At 45.8% G+C, this 20,982-nt stretch overlaps 1 protein-coding gene and 1 non-coding gene across 4 annotated transcripts in view; one reads left to right on the top strand and one right to left on the bottom strand.

Moving 5' to 3' along the window:
* BEGAIN (brain enriched guanylate kinase associated) overlaps positions 1 to 20,982 on the bottom strand; it is a 153,488-nt gene that overhangs the window by 118,814 nt on the left and 13,692 nt on the right. The gene's annotated exons all lie outside the window — the stretch shown is intronic.
* TRNAI-GAU (transfer RNA isoleucine (anticodon GAU)) lies at positions 4,636 to 4,705 on the top strand. Its single transcript has one exon. It is a non-coding gene; the product is annotated as a tRNA-Ile (tRNA).

Here is a 20,982-nt window from a genome sequence, read left to right as displayed (position 1 = left end):
GGTAGCCGCGTGACGTCTGCTGCTGTTGCTGCTGAGAGAGGTTGACCATGAGGTGGAAGAGGAACTTCTCTGTACCAAATGTTTGCATAGTCACCCAGGTCCAGCTTAGAATTGTGGAATTGTAGGGACCCTGAGTTTCATCTGCTCCAACCCGGTGTTGCTGTCTCTTTCGTTGCTTGCTAGAAGTTCTCAGAGTTTGATCTGAGGCTCTGTCCGCTATTGAGTCCGGTGAGTATTTGTCCTACATGGTTTCATTCATTGACCGCTGGTCTCACGAACTGGAGAGCCTTGCTGGTTGTTGACTGCTTTTTTATTTTTAGACTGATCTTTGACCCTCAATGGGACGGGGAGCATATTCTTGGCAGTGCACACACCTCATGGCAATTTTTAAACAGAAGTTGGTAGTAAAACTCCTGCAGTGCCAAGCTCTTGTTATTGACCTCACTCAGACAATAAGAACATCACAATTATGTTCCTTTGAGGCAAAATACTTCTCACTGCTCAAGCGACTAGAGTTTTTGTGAAAAGAAATGGAACTGTTCAGACTCTGTGATGAAACGAAAGAGTAGGACAAGCATTTAGCATTTTAAACTGGTAGTTTCTGAAGCCACTGCACTTGTTGTTGTTTAGTCATTTAGTCGTGTCCGACTCTTCATGACCCCATGGACCAGAGCACGCCAGGCACTCCTGTCTTCCACTGCCTCCCGCAGTTTGGTCAGACTCATGCTGGTAGCTTCGAGAACACTGTCCAACCATCTCGTCCTCTGTCGTCCCCTTCTCCTTGTGCCCTCCATCTTTCCCAACATCAGGGTCTTTTCCAGGGAGTCTTCTCTTCTCATGAGGTGGCCAAAGTATTGCAGCCTCAGTTTCACGATCTGTCCTTCCAGTGAGCACTCAGGGCTGATTTCCTTCAGAATGGATAGGTTTGATCTTCTTGCAGTCCATGGCACTCTCAAGAGTCTCCTCCAGCACCATAATTCAAAAGCATCAATTCTTCAGTGATCAGCCTTCTTGATGGTCCAGCTCTCACTTCCATACATCACTCCTGGGAAAACCATAGCGTGAACTATACGGATCTTTGTTGGCAACACTGCACTTTAGATCTGCATATTTTTAGTGATGCAGAGTACTGTTCTGTGCTGCTTTACTCTCTGGTGGTGAAATCTTTATGCTGAAATCTGTACGCTGATTTTATTGTTTTGTGGTTTATTGACTTTACTATTTCGATTGCTGTAAGTCCCCCAGAGCTTATGCTAATCAACTTCACCATTATGGATGGTGGCTGACAAAATCCATCTCAGAGTAGACTGATTGAAAACGCTCAAAAATAAGTTAAGTCACGATTAAATAAATAAATAAATAAATAAATATAAACAATATCTCTGGTGTGTTGAAGATTAACATTGTATGCTTGGGGCACTTCTCCTAAAAACAGATATGAGGGCTGAAATTTCCGATTTGTTAGTTTTCAAATTAGTTCAGTTCCTAGCATTAGTCTGCATTGCTTCCTGTCCCTTTAAAGGCAATGAGGCCTTTTAAATTTATCTGGTTTTTTTCCTGCAGAAGCGCATATGTGCATGTCCTTTTTTTAAAAGAAAAAGAAAAAAACCTTCAAAAACTGTTCTGGATAAGGAGAAAAATGGCACCCTTGTGCATGGTTCTATATTTAAAGCCAGCCTGCTATGCTCAACTGGTTCCCTATAGAACTCCTTAACTGGGTGCTTATCAGAAGATAATATTCAAAGCACTGCATGGGATTCTATTGTGCAGAGTGAGGAGCTGGGGTTGGGTGGACCAAGCTTAATTTTGCAACACCAAGTGCAATGAGGCATTGCTTTCCTCCCTCTTTGTGTGCGGAAATCATCCATAATTGCTTGGAACACACTGGTTTTCTTCACAGTACTTTTAGGTGCACACCTAAGTGATGATGATGATGATGATGATTAACATACCATTAAAATCCAAGAAGGTAGACACACATTTCCCGCCTATGCATCATAGAAGTATATTTTTCAGAAAACCAGGTTTGGCTACAGCTCCCTTGTGATCATATGCTCCACATGTACCAATGAACCTGAATGGCTTTAAAAAGTGTTTAGACAAATTCAAGGGATAATAAAGGTATCAATGACTGCTGGTCCTTATGGCTGTGTATCACCTCTGGTATCAAAGCTGCTATACATCTGAGAAAGCCAGTGTGGTGTAACAGTAAGAGTGTTGGGCTCTGACCTGGAAGACCTGGGTTCGAATCTCCACTTAGCCACATGAAGTGCACTGGGCAACTTTGGGCCAGTCATTGACCAACCCACCTCACAAGGTTATTGTGGAGATTAAAAAAGCAGAGGAAGAACCTTGTACACCACCTAGAGCTCCTTTTAGGAAAAGGTGGAATTTAAATTCAACAAATAATGATAATAATAATCCAAAATACCAGCGGCTGGGAAACACAAGTGGGGAAAGTACTATTTGTTGGGATACTGCCAGGGAGATGGAGGCATCAGGCAGGCCTCCACATCGTCTCCGGACGATCTCCAGTCTTCCGTTGGAACAACATCAGTCAGTTAGCGACACGAGCCTCAGATACATTCCAAGACTCATGCACGCCCTTTTTGCAGAGTTTCCACAACGGAAGATTTAGACACGAGAGCATATTTACAGCTTTAGTCAACGTAGATCAGAACAAAGGAAAAACATGACTGCTTGCATCCGTGTCCAGGAAAACAGCCAGAACAAAAGCTATATACAAAATGGAAGTTCCCAACGAGAACAGTGCTGGGAGTAAACAGGCATGGGACACACAACGATCATGCCTGACTCTTTTAAGGTGGAATGGAACTATAGCCTAACATCTTCCCCCTTTCTGTGTAACCTGTAGTACCTGTGGTTCAACCCAATTGCAACCTCTGTACATAAACCTTAAGTTGTTCTCTCTTAACAACCTTAGACAACAGATCAGCAGGAATTTCATTTCCTGGCATGTAGGACACCTGAATGAGTCCTTTCTCAATACACTCTCTTGCATGATGTAACTTAATCTGCAAGTACTTGGTTCTCAGGTCTTCTTTGTGGGCTTCTCATAGGCATCTGGTTGGCCACTGTGAGAGCAGAATGCTGGACTAGATTCCCTGATCTTGCCACACTCTCTTACGTTGATACCTGTTTGCAGCTGTAAATATGCGGCTTTCACTCCCTAAGCAAAAGCTCATGGGTAGTCAATGCTTCCATATTAAAAACTAAAGCAAAACCGCAGTTATGTATTCTAGAACAGGAGTGGGGGACCTGCGTCGCTCAAGGTGCAGTTGGACTATAACTCCCACCATCCCTGGCTATTGTCTATGCTGGCTAGTGCTGGTGGGAGTTGAAGTTCAACAGGATCTGAAGGCCTACAGGTTGCCCATGCTTGTTCTACAGGATGGGATTCACCTAGCGAGCCCCATCAATGGAAGCCCTGCATAAGGACTGCATGTGCAATGTGGCTTCCCCCATCTGTTGCTCCTGTAAATGGCTCTGGGAAGGTTTGAGAGAATCATGCACAGAGGGAAAAGATGGGAGATCATTCCATTTGTTGTCTTTCAGCTAGATCTACTATTTTCTGTGTGTATACGTGGGATAATAATAATAATAATTTGCACCCCGCCCATCTGGCTGGGTCTCCCCAGCCACTCTGGGTGGCTTCCAACAAAGATTAAAAATACATTAAAATGTCACACATTAACGATGGGGGTGGAGACGCTCCTTCAGGTATACTGGGCCAAGAGCTCCAATATATTCTAACCACACACCCCCACGACCACAGACAACCACACCACCGATTCCTAGCACAAAGGTAACCCATGCTCACTGAAGGACAAAACTAGTTTACAAGTCACTCAACTGGCTCACAGTTTTTGTCCCACAAGGTTTGGGATTTTATTTCTGCTAGGAAGATATGCCAAAGAATACTCACACAAAGGAGCACATCAGCCTCTCATAAAATTGGTTCTTTTTGCAGGAGGTGGTGGAGGAAAGACTGGGTATGTTATCATTAGGTGCAGACAGTTTTGACATTCTGGAAAGATGGATGACAGGTGCCTGAGTTTTGATTCCAGCTACTCCACTGACATGTAGTTTTGAAACTATAGTGTCAGCTTCCTACAATGGAATAATTAACGCAGGCTTAATGCAACAAAGGCATTGCCCATTAAAGCCACTGCTAGCAATTAACTTGACAGTTTTACTCTAAGCACTCGTTGCAAGAGCTCTTCTCATGTCCTCACCCTGAAGCCATTCAGCGATTATATGTCTGATTAAGATGGGTGGGGATGGAATAGCTGTTTGGGAGAACCCAACGGGAATAGCCTTGGACAGCATCAAAAGAGTTATCAAATAAGAAAATGTTCAGTCAATGCCAGCTTGGTGAAGGGCAAATAACAGGAGGCTGAGCTAATTGGGCAGAGAAACTTCAAGGGAGGAAGAAAAGAAAGAAAGGTATGACATATGTCAGGTTCTTTAATCTAGACCTGTGCACGGTGCTGTATACATATAGGGAAGAGCCATAGCTCAGTGGTAGAGCATTTGCTTTGTATGCAGAAGCTCCCAGGTTCAATTTGTGGCATCTTAAGGTAGGACTGAGAATGGGCCCTGCCTGAAACCATAGTTTAGCTCAGTTGGTTAGAGTGTGGTGCTGATAATGCCAAGGTTGCAGGTTCAATCCCTGTATGGAACAACTGCATATTCCTGCATTACAGAGGGTTGGACTGGATGATCCTCAGGGTCCCTTCCAACTCTACAACTCTAAAAGCCTATGTTTATGTTCCAAATACCAAGGGGTGTCTACACAAATGTACCTGAAGGAGCATCTCCATACCCATCGTTCTACCCGGACACTGAGGTCCAGCGCCGAGGGCCTTCTGGTGGTTCCCTCACTGCGAGAAGCAAAGCTACAGGGAACCAGGTAGAGGGCCTTCTCGGTAGTGTCACCCGCCCTGTGGAATGCCCTCCCACCAGATGTCAAAGAGAACAACTACCAGACTTTTAGACGACATCTGAAGGCAGCCCTGTTTAGGGAAGCTTTAATGTTTGATGCATTACTGTATTTTAATATTGTGTTGGAAGCTGCCCAGAGTGGCCGGGGAAACCCAGCCAGATGAGCGGGGTATAAATAATAAATTATTATTATTATTATTATTATTATTATTATTATTATTATTAACCTTCTGCATGCAAGGCAGATGTTGTAAAGATGAGCTCTGGTTTTGAGCTATGCTCACTGAATTGAATTTGAATATAAATGTTAAAAACATGTTTTTATTTAAAGGAATGACTTGAAACGATGCACTTAACTCACTCATGAAATAATGCATATTTCAAGAGCTGAAGTAGCAGAAGTTAAAGTGGTGTTCACAATGATGTGCTGTGATTCCAGGGGTGCTATTATACCCCACAAAGCTTGTTGCATACACTTTCTTGTGTTCTGTCACTTTAAGCATCCTTACGGCTAAATCTTGTGGATTCAGAACACACCACGACACAGAGCCATGTGGATTCCAGTTCTACTAGAAGGTGCAGGCACAAATCCATTCATACTTAGTTCTTCGGAATCATGTCATGGCTTTTGCTAATTGACTGTAGCGCAAAGGAATTGCTGTATGCATCTCTATCATGTCCCTGCTTACTCTCTTTTTAATGATAAAATAACCCCAATATTCTAATGTTTCCCCATGGAGCAGTTGCTCCAGACCCTCTGATCATTGTGGTCATCCCCTTTCCTCACCTTTTCCAACTCTCCAATATCCCCCCACTTACACATATTGACCATAATTGCAGTATTCCAAGCTGCCTGTTATTCACTAAAGAATTCAGCTGACTTGCTAATTAGTTACATTGCTGCTTAATTGTTCTAAGACAATATTAAGGTCTTATTGGCTTTTTCAAAAGGTTGTTTTCACATTCTATGAGTATCTTGGGCTTACAGTTGCCAGGATACAACGCAGCAACTCACATATTTCTTTTTAAACTTCCCACAATGCAGTGGGTGAAAAGGTCTGCACAGACAACCACTGAATTGGTTGCTATACAAGCCTCGGTGATGTGCTGTGCACTTTGCAAGTTGATTATCAGCTGACCAGGGCTTGCAAAGCACCATGTATGATTTTCTTTTAAAAATAAATATTTTTTACTCATTTTCCAATATGTACCATGTATGATTTTCATGGGGGCCTGCATAGCCAGAGATTCCCCGTCTCTGCCACATGCAGAACTCCCTGCCCCAAGAGGCAAGAGTAATTTGTCTTCCGTGTTCCACTAGTGACTTAAGTCATTTAAAGGAGCCATTGATTCTATACCACTAAATTCATTTACTGTTCGCTCTGGATACCTGGGTCCCAAATGTTCTTTTTTTGTCCTCTGTTGTTGTTCAATGATGAGGTGATCATTATTATGAAGTAAGTAAATTTTTATTTACACCCCGCCCTCCCCGGCCAAGACTGGACTCAAATATCAAATACATTAAAACACAGTCAGGCAATTGATTAAAATACAGCTTAAAAATTAGAATCAGGATAAAATTAAATGACTGCCCATGAATTACAACCGTAGGGGTCGGGAACCTCAAGTATTCACCAGGGCCAGCTATCCATGTTGGTCCCACATGAGCCGATAAAAGGGCCAAAGAGGAAACTTACAGGGTCCCATAGAGGGGGGGGGGTCAAACTGGGCCCGAACTGAAGGCCAGATGGAACAGCTCCATCTTGCAGGCCCTGCAGAAGGATGTCAAGTCCTGCAGGGCCCTGGTCTCCTGCGATAGTGTGTGCCACCAGACTGGGGCCACAACCCAAAAGGCCTTGGCTCTGGTTGAGGCCATTTTAACCTCTTTGAGGCCCGGGACCTCCAAGATATTATTATTTATGGATCGTAAGGTCCTCCGCAGGGCATACCAGGAGAGACGGTCCCATAAGTATGAGGTTCCTAGGCCGTATAGGGCTTTAAAGGTTAAAGCCAGCACCTTAAACCTGACCCTGTACTCCACCGGGAGTCAGTGCAGCTGGAAAAGAACTGGGTGAATGTGGTCCCACGGCAAGGACCCCGTAAGGAGCCTCACAGCAGCATTCTGCACCCACTGGAGTTTCTGGGTCAGCTTCAAGGACAGCCCCACGTAGAGCCAGTTACAATAATTGAGCCTGGAGGTGACCATCACATGGATCACTGTGGCCAGATCAGGGCGGGAAAGGTAAGGGACCAGCTGCTTAGCACGCAACTGTTGCTGCTGTAGCTGCAAACTGCGCCTCCATAGAGAGGAAAGTGTCAAGGTTACACCCAAACTTCTGACGGAAGGCGCTGGCACTAACTGAGTCTCCGCAAGTGATGGGAGTTGGCACCCCAACCCCATGTCGTCCCGACCCAGCCAGAGGACCTCTGTCTTCGAAGGATTTAACTTCAACTGGCTCCCACGCAGCCATCCAACCACAGCTTTCAAGCATCTGGTCAGTGTGTCCGGGGCCAAGTCAGGATGGCCGTCCATCAACAGATAAAGCTGGGTGTCATCAGCATATTGATGACAACCCAGCCCAAAATTCCAGACAAGCTGGGCAAGGGGGTGCATAAAAATGTTAAGAAGCATCGGTGAGAGGTGACAAGTATCCCAACAGATTGCACCCTGCGGTACTCCACACACCAAGGGGTGCTGCGACGACAACTCCTCCCCTAGCGCCTCCCCACTTCTTTTTGAGTGTTTATATTTTGTTAACCAACTCCTTTGGTGAGGAATCTAAATCGGTGTGTAAGAAATATGAGTCTAGGTCAATAGCACCTAAGGCGAGTCATGCTATCCTGGCACATGAAACAGAAAATCCAACAAGCACCTCCCCCCCATCCCTGGCAGCAAAAGTATGAACAATAATAAACAACAACAACAACAACAAATGAAATAAGTAGCAATTTGCTGCCCTTTCATGACAACCCAAATTGGCTGCCTGAGGCAGGTTCCCCATTCTGCCTAACGGCAGGACCAGCTCTGCATTTTCTCGTACACTGGAGTTTTTTCCCCCTCTTTTCAAAATGTGCATTTGCTTTGAACTTCCTTAAAGGATAGAAACATAGAATATAATTATGGCAGACCGACAGATGGAGGAATTTAAAGGAAACAATTTGGATCTTCAGCTTGTGCTGTTCTTGAAGAAAGCCTTTCATTCTGAGGCAGAGGTGCACAGCCTGTGGCCCTCCAGATGTTATGGGACTCCAACTTCCATCAGCCCCGGCCAGTTTGGCCAGTAGTCAGGGATGATGGGAGCTGCAATCCAGGAACAACCGAGGGGCCAGAGGTCTCCATCCCCATTTTGAAGGCATGACAATGTAGTGCTGATTGGGGGAGCCAAATTAACTTCTGGGTAGGTGAGCTGTTTATCACTCAGTGACTGCAGCAATGTGATGTTCTGCATTGATGAAACAGGAATCAAATCAGTCAGCAAAGGCAGGGCTAGCCTGGTGCCTGAAATCATCTTCGACAACTGATTGAGACAGTTCATGCCAATGGAAATTGAGTAAGTTAATTGGTTTTGATTCCCACAGCCACAGGCCTCTATGGGTCAGTGTGCACAGTCCTATCAAATAAATGGTGATTTGTCCTCATCCTGAACAGCTGATGTGTATGAATGTACCTTATTTGAAAGGTTTTCTGATGGTCAGGCATGCAGAACCCCGCTTCAGCGCAGGAAAGGTAGTAGCTAGAATCTGCCAACTTTCTCAGCTGTAAAATTCCTTGAAACTGCACGAAGATCAGAAAACACTTCTGATCTCTCTCTCTCTCTCTCTGAGCATAATCATAGCCATTGTGTACACAAGACAGGTACATTTTTTTGCACTAGGTATATGTGCTAAAGGTATACAAGATGGCTGGTTTGCAGATGAAATAATTTTTGGTCTACAAAAGTTCTAAAAATCCTCTCCAAATCTATCGCCTCAATATTATCTTGAGATATGGGTCACTCACTTGCTGAACCACTGCAAAATGAAATTAACCCTGGATTATTGACCCTGTATTAGTGGAGCTTAATTTCTTCCATGATATGTGAAGACCTTGTTGGTTTCAACATTCCGTGGGTCATTCCTTTATAATGAATTCCTGCTCTAGCTTGAGGCATTGACTTGCTGAGCAGCATTAGAAGTTAGATCACCAGTCTCAGCTTTCCACAACCGGCATGTTGCTGTAAGAGTTTTCTCTCCTGGTCAGTACTGAACTAATCACCCCATTAATATTCATTCTTATTACCAACTGAAATTTGACCTGAAAATCAGTTAAATTGGTGCCTGAAATAGAAAGATCACTTCGGCAGAAACGGCCGGAGTATTTCCTATCCCTTATTTGAAATTAGCATTTAAAAATACATTCACCTAACTAAAGTGAAGTGTCATTGTTTAGTGGAAGAATGTGTGCTTTATATGCAGGAAATCCCAGGGTCAATTCCTGATACCACATTCAATGGCAGTGTGGTATAGTGGTAAGAGTACTAGACTAGGCCGGGGGAGACCTCCTGAGCTCAAGTCCATCTTTGCTGTGACTCCTGCAAGACCTGGTCTATGTCCACCTGGCCTATGAGAGCCGGACCCTGGCTGACTCCAGTATGAACCTTGCACCTTAACTGTGAGCAGTGGTGGAGCTTCATGCTCCAGCACCGGGGGGTGGGGGGGTGGAGAGCAGGCGGGGGCAGGCTGGCGTGCATCCCGGGGCTTGGTGCACCACCCGCAGGGCTGTGGCACATGTCCTGGGGGTGTGACACGCCACCTGCGGGGGCGGGGCGCCCAGCATGGGGCTGCCACGATGGCACCCTACTGGGATCGCATTGCCGGGGGCGGTGCACTCCCCCCGCACTCCTCTTCCTCCACCAGTGGCTGTGAGTCCTGCAGGAATTGCTGCTTGGGATGCCTAGAGAGACTACTGTATTGAGGTGGGGCATTGTTTAAGAGTTTGTCTTGGGGTTAGGATTTAATTTTGGAGATGCTTAATTTTTGCTGTTATCGATGGATTGTATTTATATTCCACCTTCTCCCTCCAAGGAGGTTGAGGTGGTGTACATGGTACACCTTCTCTTTATTCAGTGTGGTGTAGTGGTTAAGAGCAGTGGACTCGTATTCTGGTGAACTGGATTCGATTCCCTGTTCCTCCACATGCAGCTGCTGGGTGACCTTGGGCCAGTCACACTTCTCTGAAGTCTCTCAGCCCCACTCACCTCACAGAGTGTTTGTTGTGGGGGAGAAAGGGAAAGGAGCTTGTTAGCTGCTTTGAGACTCCTTAGGGTAGTGATAAAGCGGGATATCAAATCCAAATTCTTCTTCTTCTTCATTCAACCCCTGTAACCACCCTGCGAGGTAGGTTAGGCTGAGAGGCAGCAACTGGCCTAGTGAGCTTCATGGCTCAGCGAGGATTTGATCCCTGGTCTCGCAGGTTCGAAACTGACACTCTGACCACTTTACCACCACTGGGTCTCTAAACAGTAAAGTTTTAGATAGAAGTGCAGCACATCCAACAACAGATGGGCCTATGGGCCTGCTCAGCAGTGCCAGATTTAGGGCACAGCCAAGCAAGGGGGCCCAACATTGTGAAGATCCATAACTGAGAAGATCCATTTGGGGGCGCCAAGTTTTGGCCTTGCACAGGGTGCCATATTATGGAAGAAGAAGACTAAAGTCCGCTCCTGCTACTCAGTCTGCTGTCCAGGTGTTGGTGGACTACCTCCCCTTCTCCTCCACGTGTATGCCCCCTAAATCTCCCTAGTGGTCCCCTTGACCCCCTGGAGCAGATTTGGGCAGGGTGTGGGGCACACACAAGGGGAGGAATAAGTCCAATTGCACATGTGAAAATCCTTCACCTGATGGGACCTGTTAGCCGAACCTATCCAGAAATAATAAATCTCAACTTCCCAACTGTTGATTGTGGTGGCTGATGGGAGTTTGAGTCCAAGGACACCCGGAAGGGACACTGGCTCTCAATATCTGCTCTGGCAAGCAGCACAGATGCTTTAAATGGTAATAATAATCCCCGTGTTGTCGTTTTGCCAGCCTGGGAAAATGGCAGAAGGTGGTGTGTAAACCAGCCCGCCTATGACAGCCTGGGAGCAGACAAGCCACCGCCAGGCTCACCACCATAGCATGCTGATTTCAGATTACTTCTGCGTGGGTTCGTTTAAGTATATGTCTTGTTCATTTTAGATTAGCTGAGTGGAATGATCACCGATGGCCCTCTATGAGGACTTGTCATTCGAGGAAAATGTTGGCAAAGACATCCAGAAACAGGGGACAGCGCTGTGACTCATCCAGAGAGGATCTTGTGTATGCAGCAGGCACAACATTTTAATGACGGGGAATAGGAAGCAGGGGCAACCCGTGGAATCGCAAAGGGTTTTGAGTCACAGGTGACAGGTCCCCCCTGCCTTAATTACTACAGCCCCACATCTTACAGGGGAATGCAATCTGGAAAAGGCTGACAGGCCTCCAGTATTCTGCCATTGTTTTGGTTTCCTAAACCTCTTGAAGAAGGATTGGCAGCATCTGAGATGGCAGCAATGTATTCCTAGGGTCCCTCCATGGTATTTGTGGGTGTGGGTGTGTGCTTTGAAGGCCAAAGCTGGGCCACAAAGCAATTGCTTTGCATGCAGAAGGTCCCAGATTCAACTCCCAGCATCTTCAAGGTAGAACTGGCATAGACTCTTTGTCTGCAATCCTAGAGACCGGCTACCAGACAGTGTAGACAATACTGAGCTAGATGGACCAACAGTCTGACTCTGTATAAGGCAGCTTCCTGTGATCCTGTGTTGACTGGCATCCGTCTGTCTTGGGAGACAATAGAAGAGTGCTCCTTCTGGGGTGAAGTCATACTGTTGGAGAGTTACAGCGCCTGCTGTGGCTGTAGAGACCGATTCAGGAGAGACATGTTTTGTTGCAGCTGGGGCAGATGAAGACGTCTGGCTGTGCTGCTGCAGATGCACCATGCTGTTTCTTCTCACTGTTCTCCTCCCAGCGGTCATTTCTCCTCTGGTCACTGCTATGGATGCTCAACCTATCTTGTCTGCCTCCAGACTGTGTGGGGTCATCTGCAAGGGATTCCCACACGGCGGGGCTGATGTCGCCAATGGGCCTGCTTTCCCTGTAGACCACGTCCTTGGGGATCCTGCCATCTTCTGTTCTGTGGACATGACCAAGCCAGTGTAGACAGTGTCGCTGAGACAGGAGTGTGAACGTGCTGGGAATGTGGGTTTGGGAGAGCACACCTTTGAGACTCTGTCCTGCCATGTGATGTTTCTGTGCAGATCCTATTAGACCAAGGGTGCAGAACCTAGGGAACAAATGCAACTCTCCAGGTCCATCTTGGTCAGACTCTACTTAGATGACACTCCTGTGACGTTAACACATGAGAGTGCTGGAGGTGAAATAGTTAAACAAGTTACCCAATCAGAACCCAGGGGGGTGGAGTCATAGGGACCATAAAACCAGCTCTGGGAGGGGTGAAGGAGGAGTTTGTTGAGAGTTAGGTGGTTGGTTGGAGTGGGAGTGAATTGGGATAGAGTCTGTGGGTAGGTTGAGTTAGTGTAGCAAAATAAGCTGAGTCAGGAACAGTTAGGAGCTAGGAAGACAAGTAAATATCTGAGAGGTGCTTTAGTGAGTGAGAGCAGGTAGCGGAAGTTATAGGTCTGGATAGGCACCCCATGATTGTAATGGACTGATACCGTTTGTGAAACCACACACTTGTTAAACTGCAATAAATAAACAGAAGTTTATGTTCCAATTTAACCCTGACTGGACCCAGTATTGTACCAGGTAGGGCCTGGGTGGTGGCAGCGAGAAATAAAGTGGTGGCACAGGGATCAATAGACGGTGAAACGTCCAGGGACCCTGTGTGATCGCTGCAACCCCCTCCATAAGTCACCTCCTCAATAGCCTTGCTCCATGCCTTCATTGGATGCGTTTTCCTCCGTAAAATGTCCTTGAACTGTGATCATGCTACTTCCTTGCCTGAATGGAGAGTGGGCATGTCTCTGTAGGCAGGAACCCCTGGGTTTTTGGTATGGCTCAAATGTAGCCTACTTCAGAAAGGGAGCAGCCATATCAGTTGCTCTGCCCCACTTTTGCCTTTGGCTCAGCCAACTACCAGCATGCACCCCCCCTCCCAGGTTGCCTATAATGGGAGTGCTGAAAAAGCTTTCACCCCCCCCGGGCATTCAAATGGTTGCTCCCAGAAAAAGAGACTGTAAGCCCCTATCCATAGGGTTAAGTGAGTAATTGCGTTTGCTGCCCGTCCTTGCAGTGGCCTTTTAATTGTGGCTTGTCAGCACAATTTGCAGGCTTCGAGTAATTGCGGAGCTATTTTCTTCCCGAGAGATTATTTTTATATGCATACGCTCTAATTTCGGTTTCCAAATTGGGAAGCACTAAGAATGGAAGTACTCATCTTTTCCCCCAAAGATGCACAATTCAAAAAAAGGGAAAGAGGATAGGGTGGGTGGGGAGAGAGAGTGAATGGGCAAGACTTGAGAAAAAAAGGACGTAGGGCTGTGCCAATACACTCGCAGCCAATTAGCAGGAGTGAAGCGGCACTCTGCTTCAGTAAACAGAGAAAGCAGGCTTGGAAAGGGAGCAGCGCAAGGAAGAAGATGCTCCCTGGAGTCTGTACATTGTTACTGGCTCTGTTGCAAGTGCCACATAATATGCCTTTGGCATCTGTAAGAAATCAATCTTTCAGGGCAGTGGCAGCTAGACTTTGGAACTCCCTGCCTATTAATATCAGGCACTCACCTTCACTGTACCTGCTCAAAGCTTTTCGTTTGCTTGTTTAAGCAAGCCTACCCAGATGCATAAAATTGACGAGTATTTTAATCTGCAATTTTACTTTATAATGTATGTTTTAAAACTGTTGGTTTTATTTTTTTGGGGGGGGGAGGGGGAAAGCAGGCTAACCTGTTTTTAACATTGATTCCCACCCCCCTGTAATTTTAATGCATATTTTATGCAACACACTTAGAAGTTTTGATGATTAAGCACTATGATGTTAAATGAAATTGTGAATATTTCCCCCCTGTCCTAGAATGCTATATGGTTATGCCAACTTGGGACTCAGCAAAATTAATATGGCTAAAGAGTCCCACATAAAAGACTGGGGGCTAATTATAGAATTGTAGAGTTGGAAGGGACCATGAGGGTCATCTAGTCCAACCCACTGCAATGCAGGAATCTTTTGCCCATTGCTCCCCCCCCGGGAGTACTCAAAGGTATGGAGTCCCTGCACCTTTCCCCCCCTACAATAAAGGCGCTGATTAAATGTGTGGCATTTACTGTAACAACATCATAGTGTGTGCCACCACCTTTATTTCTATAAGAAAAGCACTGGTTTTGTCCAAGGTAGGGTTTGAACCAATAATAATAATAATAATAATAATAATAATAATAATAATAATAATAATTTATTTATACCCCGCCCATCTGGCTGGGTTTCCCCAGCCACTCTGGGTGGCTTGCAACAAAACACTAAAATACAATAACCTATTAAACATTAAAAGCTTCCCTAAACAGGGCTTCCTTCAGATTTCTTCTAAAAGCTTGGTAGTTATTTTTCTCTTTGACATCTGGTGGGAGGGCGTCCCACAGGGCGGGTGCCACTAGTGAGAAGGCCCTCTGCCTGGTTCCCTGTAACTTGGCTGGAACAAAATGAAACTGTTCAGACTTGTTCTTTTTACTGATGCCAGGAGGTGTAATGTTGTTACGTTTATAACACTGAGTATTTATTTTATTTTTTTGCATGCTGTTGTATTTACCATATGTTGCTGTTTCGTTATTGCTGTTATTATGAAATGATTCTTGCAACTGTTAGTTTTTACAGTTATGATATATTCCATCCAAGGCAGTTAGCTCAGTTGGTTAGAGTGTGGTGCTGATAACGCCAAGGTCATAGGTTCAATTCCAGACACGCATTCCTGCTTTGCAGCATGTTGAACTAGATGATCCTCAGAGTCCCTTCCAATGCTACAATTCTACGATTCTCGTTGCCGTAAGTCACTTTTTAGGCAAAAGGCTGCATACAAATAAAGTAGTTGTGCTGACGAAATAAAGCTGCTTGAGCAGTAAGTGGCAATCGCCCAGGGAGGCTCTGTTTCCTATTACTGGTATGAGAGCTTTGTCTTTAACCTTTGCATTCTCCTGCTCTACGAAGGCAAGTAGCAAAGTCCCATTTAATGTTGGCAAAACAGGTTGCCCTGATACAGCAGGTGGCTCAGTCTAAGCAAGGCATAGGCAAACTTTGCCCTCCAGATGTTTTGGGACTACAACTCCCATCATCCCTGACCACTGGTCCCATTCGCTAGGGATCATGGGAGTTGTAGTCCCAAAACATCTGGAGGGCCAAGTTTGCCTATGCCTGGTCTAAGCGATAACTTGTCAGGTACAAAAAGTCTTAGAGTGGCTAGATTGATGGAAGCAATACGAGTCATGTGGAGATGTTTGTGGATCTTGTAAATAATAATAATAAAGCTGCTAACAAGAAGTTGATAAATATGGTATGTCCCTGGCCTGCAAATACCAAAGATTCATGGAGAACATTCATATCTCCCCTTTCTCCTAACTTCCCAGGAGCTGTATAACTCAAACTATCTACACATCATCCAGGGTTCACCCACATGGTATCCTTCAGGTATTGTTGAACTACAACGTCCATCATCCTTGGCTACTGGCCATACTGACTGGGGCTGATGGGAACCAGAGTTTGACAGCATCGGGAGAGCACATCCCACTCTGTTTATATACCATAAAAACAACTATAGGTGCCAGAGGCTGAGCCTGTGAACTTGTACATGCTGTGGCATGAAATCGCCTCCTGAGAAAAAATTAAAGAGGCCCAGTGAATTTCAATTTCAAAAATGAACCTAAGAAGACTTCTTCTTTTTAGTCTGGAATGTGCTATTATTATTTTTTAGTAACAATATATGACAGAAAGTAGAAGAAAGCCAACATTGAGTTAGTTTTGTATATTCTAGCCAATGATGGAAATGAAATTATGGACTTCAGAAATGCAAAAAAGAAAAAAAAAGTGATATGCTATTCAATGCTATGCATGTCTACCTAGAAGCAATTCCCATTGGGTTCAACAAGGCTTGTTTCCCAGTAAGGTGGTTCTGGGGTTGCACCAAACCGGTCTTTCAAACTTATCCACTTGAGGTGGAAAGCAGAAAAGAAAAAGAAAAGAAAAAAACCTAATTTCAAAGGCAACGAGATACGTGTGTGAGATAAACTTTCACTTTGTGTTTTGACAGCTAAGGGAAACGCTTTCAAATTCTGGTCTGGAGAAAACGTAATTGGCTTCACTTGTTAGTCTTCAAAGCACTTTGATGGTAACATGGCCTGCTGCAATGAGCAGGGCTCACATGCACACAGAATGGCTTATGGATTGCAGCTCAGGTCTCTGAAGTTGAGCATGGAGTGGGGTTTAACTTAACAAGCTATCAGAGGCAGCAGAAACCTACGGTAATAAAAGTGATATTGATTGGAGGGAAACAGAAGACTGTTCCGAGGCTGTATTTCTTAACTTGGGCTGCTGACAAAAATAAAACAATAGATATAAGGGGGGGGGCATGTGGACAGTACCAAACAAAGAAAATGTTTTGGTGGGTTATTTCTGGTTCTAGGATATTCCACCCCGTCTCTCTCTCACACATTTCACTGGAGTATTGTTGAGTCACCCAGATACTTCAAGGCATTGGTATATTTAGATGATGCAATTCAGGTCTGGTTCCAGCACACAGCACTCTTAGAGGCATTGTGGGAAATTAAAAATGGCCACCAATTGGTGCCTATGGGAGCATTGCGGAAACTGCCACCAGCAGGTAAGTTTACCAGGAGTAACTAACATTGAAGTGGACTCACCAGAGGATACTTTATGACTTCCCCGCTCAATGAGGAGCCAGTCCTGACTTAATTAGGTTAAGTCCTGATTTAATTGTGGCCCGTCCACCAATTTTGCTGCCCTCAGGGTAGCTTGACTTCAGGGGATAAGCAAGGATTCATTGGAGCTTTGGAGGCCATGTCAGGCTCAAAAGCCCTATGTTAGGACTGGGCAATCTGGGCCTCCCAGGTGCAGCTAGACTGCAACAAACATCATTCTTGGCCAGGCTTGATGTGGTTGATGGGAGCTGGAGTCCAACAACATCTGGAGGATCACAGGTTCCTCACCCCTGCCCCAGAAACTCTAAACCTGCTGATGCCTGCATTGCAATGCAGTGACTTCTCAAGAACATAAAAAGAGTTTGCTGGATTTGACCAACAGCCTATATGGACCAGCATCCTGCTCTCACAGTGACTGACCAGAAGCCCACAAGCAAGACCTGAGTGCTGTTGCACCTTGTGATTCCCAGCACTTGGCATTCAGAGGTTTACTGCCATTGAAAGCCTTCCCACAACACAAGACAACTCTCTACGAAGACAGAAAGATTCTCAAAGCACACACTTGCTTTACCAGCTAAGGTGACTTTCCAAATAGCTGGCCCTTGCTCGCTTCAGTGGCAGCTGTCACCAAGTGGCACTTACATAGGTTTAGTATTTCCTGCCGGTGCCTAATGTTATCGTTCTGATCTACATTATACTTGTGCAAAGGTTAATGATTCTTACATCCATCCTCCTTGTGCGAGACATTTGGCAGTAAAAACCTCTGACACCAACTGGCTGAGCTGGTCTAGTGGCTCCGAATGTTCAGTTGCCCAAGGAGCAAAACAGTCTGCATAGCAAGGGGGGGGGGGAGAAATGGTCATTTGGGATTGCGTTAAAACCCAGGGCAATATGGCACCTCTCTTAGCCGGCTTTGGGAAGGAGGTGTAAGGGCTCTGGCAAGGGCCTAGAGCCCTCCCTTCTTCCCAAATCTGGGCACGCATTAACTAAGTTTTGGGAAGAGGCAGGAGGACTCTAGGATCCTTCCAGATCCCTCATGCCGCCTTCCCAAAGCAAGTGCTTGCTAGGCCTTGAGAAGGAGGCAGACTGATGATCTGTGTGTGTGGTTTGGGAGCTGCACGGTCAGGGAAAAAACAATGCTATCCAGGGTTGTAAAGACTGTGACGAGAATAATTGGGTACACTCTTCCCACCTTGGATCAAATCTGTGCTTCCAGGTGCCATAAGAAAGCTGCAGAGATAGCACAGGATAGTGCATGATCTCTTTCAGCTTCTGCCTTCTGGAAGAAGGTACAGGGTCATAAAGACTAGGACTAGCTGTCTGAGAAACAGTTTTTATCCAAATGAGATTTTGGTTTTAAACGCAGTGTAAGGAGTCTCTAGGAACGCGGGTGGCGCTGTGGTCTAAACCACTGAGCCTCATGGGCTTGCCGATTGGAAGGTTGGCGGTTCAAATCCCCGCGATGGGGGTGAGCTCCTGTTGCTCGGTCCCTGCTCCTGCCAACCTAGCAGTTCGAAAGCACGTCAAAGTGCAAGTGGATAAACAGGTACCACTCTGGTGGGAAGGTAAATGGCATTTCAGTGGCTGCTCTGGTTCGCCAGAAGCGGCTTAGTCATGCTTGCCACATGACCCGGAAGCTGTACGCCGGCTCCCTCGGCCAGTAAAGCAAGATGAGTGCCGCAACCACAGAGTCGGTCACGACTGGATCTAATGGTCAGGGGTCCCTTTACCTAAGGAGTCTATATTGTATTTTAAAATGGGGTATCAGAGTTTTTAGGGGGCTAACCAGGTTGGGATAGCAGGCTTATTGGTTTTTGAATGTCTTATGTAGATGTTTCAATTTTGTTGTTCTGTATGGGACAATGACAATAAAGATTGTATTATATTGTATTGTATCATATCGGAAGGTGCCCCCTCGGCTCAGCACCCTGTGAGGGGGAGCCAGTTACACTGCCCTAAATGTGCATTTGTAAAACTTCACACAGGAGCAAGCTGACTCGGAAGAGGTCCTGGGACATAGTCTAGAAACTGGTGCACTATAAGTCTAAGTGGGGGTGGGTTAAGGCAGATGGTTTTGCCTGCTGGAAGGATTTGCTGAAGCTCGTCTTTTGGTCTCCCTAACTCTGTGATTCTGTCACGACACACAGCTACACATTCAATATTTCTAGTATTATCTATTGAATTTGTACTCTCCCCTTCAAGCCAAAGGTTCCCAGATGTAAGCAAGTGATAATATTTATCTTCTGGCTGTGAGGAGTTTTCACTTGCTGACTTCTGCAAATCGAGAGGCTGTTAGAAGTACAAGAGCAGATCAGGCTGTGCTGCAGATTCCATCCGCGATCCCCCCCCCCAACTCCCATCACTTGGCACCATAACAGAACTTTGCCCATGATGGCTAAACCAAAAGTTAAATATCACACTAGTTAACAGTGCCAGCATTCCGTGCCAATGCATAATGTAATGCTGAAGCCCTTAGAGGCTGACCATCTCCCCCCCCCCCCGAAAAAAAAATCCAGCTTCATCCAGCTTTGTTTTGTAGGAGCACTAGGTAATTAAATTGCAGCTGGTTTTTATTTATTGTAAATGCCTCGTCTGACTTGGCTAGGAAAACAAAGTGTCTGTACCTCCGAATTATCCATCTGTATGGCTGCATTCTGCTTCTTAAAAATGGTCTGTTATTGCAGATCCGAACATTAAATATTTAGAGGCCTAGAAGTTCTTGCATTTGTTATACTTTGGGCTGGGTTTTGGAGGGCGGAGCAGGCATGGTTCAATAGATGCTTGAGAAGCCTCTCCACACACACCCCCGCCGCTGCCCTTTCCATATTTTAAGTCCCAGGCAGGCATCAAAGAATAGGATGTTCATCCATTCCTTTGTGGGCCATACTCACTTGGGTGGATAGGCTTGATTTTAACGCAGCTATGTAAAGCGTTGTTGCAGATCAAAGTGAGCAAGAACAATTCCAGGAATAAATATGTATAGGGTACAAGGCAGGAAAAACCCAGCTGCCTTCTCACTTCAGCAGTTAAGGGCCTTGTTAGAGTGAAACATAATGTATGCCTCAGACTGTACTTTCATTGCACTCAAAGCACTATGGTGTGTTTTGTTTTTGCACTTGTTTGTAGACACGGTTTGGGGCTGTGCGCTTTCAAGTCAGCTGTAATTAGTGGGGTGTGTGTGTGTGGTATTTATTTATTTATTTATTTATTTATTTAAAGCATCGTCAATGCAAACATATACAGCCAACCTACATATACAGCACAAATTCGACCCACAGCTGTGAGGCATTTGCGAGCTTTTTTGCGGAGAAAGTCCTGTTGCTCCGCCGTGACCTCCCTGCCAATTTAGATACAGTGACTGAACTGGAGGCCCCTCGACTGACTTCAGGTCCAGTGTTGGACCATTTCGATCGGATACTCCCTACTGATGTGGATAGATGTTGGTAGACCCACCACCTGCCTCCTTGATCCGTGCCCGTCTTGGCTGATTAGGGAGTGTCCAGATGTTGTGCGGACCGCCCTGGTTGAAATTATCAATTTGTCCCTTGACACGGGGACATTCCCAGGGGAACTGAAGGAAGCAGTGGTGTGTCCACTCTTAAAGAAAACTTCATTAGATCCCTTAGACCTATCCAATTACCGCCCAGTTTCAAATCTTCATACCTGGGTAAGGTAATTGAGAGAGCGGTTGCTGAACAGCTTGGTAGGTTTCTGGAGGAAACATCGGCATTAGATCCATTTCAGTCCAGTTTCCGTCCTGGTTTTGGGACGGAGACGGCTCTGGTTGCCCTAACAGATGATCTCCGTAGACAACTGGATCGAGGCGGGTCAGGACTGCTGATCCTTTTAGATTTGTCAGCAGCCTTTGACATGGTCGATCATGATCTTCTGGACCACCGCCTCGCAGATGTGGGGATACAGGGCATAGCCCGTAACTGGCTGTGCTCTTTTATCTCTGGTCGGGGACAGAGGGTGGCACTAGGGAGGGAAATGTCGTCGCGCCACTCCTTGGTGTGTGGAGTGCCGCAGGGCGCAATTCTCTCCCCGATGCTTTTTAATATCCGGAGCTTTGGGCTGGGCTGTCAC

The sequence above is a fragment of the Podarcis raffonei genome, chromosome 1, assembly GCF_027172205.1.
Source record: "Podarcis raffonei isolate rPodRaf1 chromosome 1, rPodRaf1.pri, whole genome shotgun sequence".
Lineage (NCBI taxonomy): Eukaryota > Metazoa > Chordata > Lepidosauria > Squamata > Lacertidae > Podarcis > Podarcis raffonei.
This window is presented reverse-complemented; position numbering and strand designations above follow the sequence as displayed.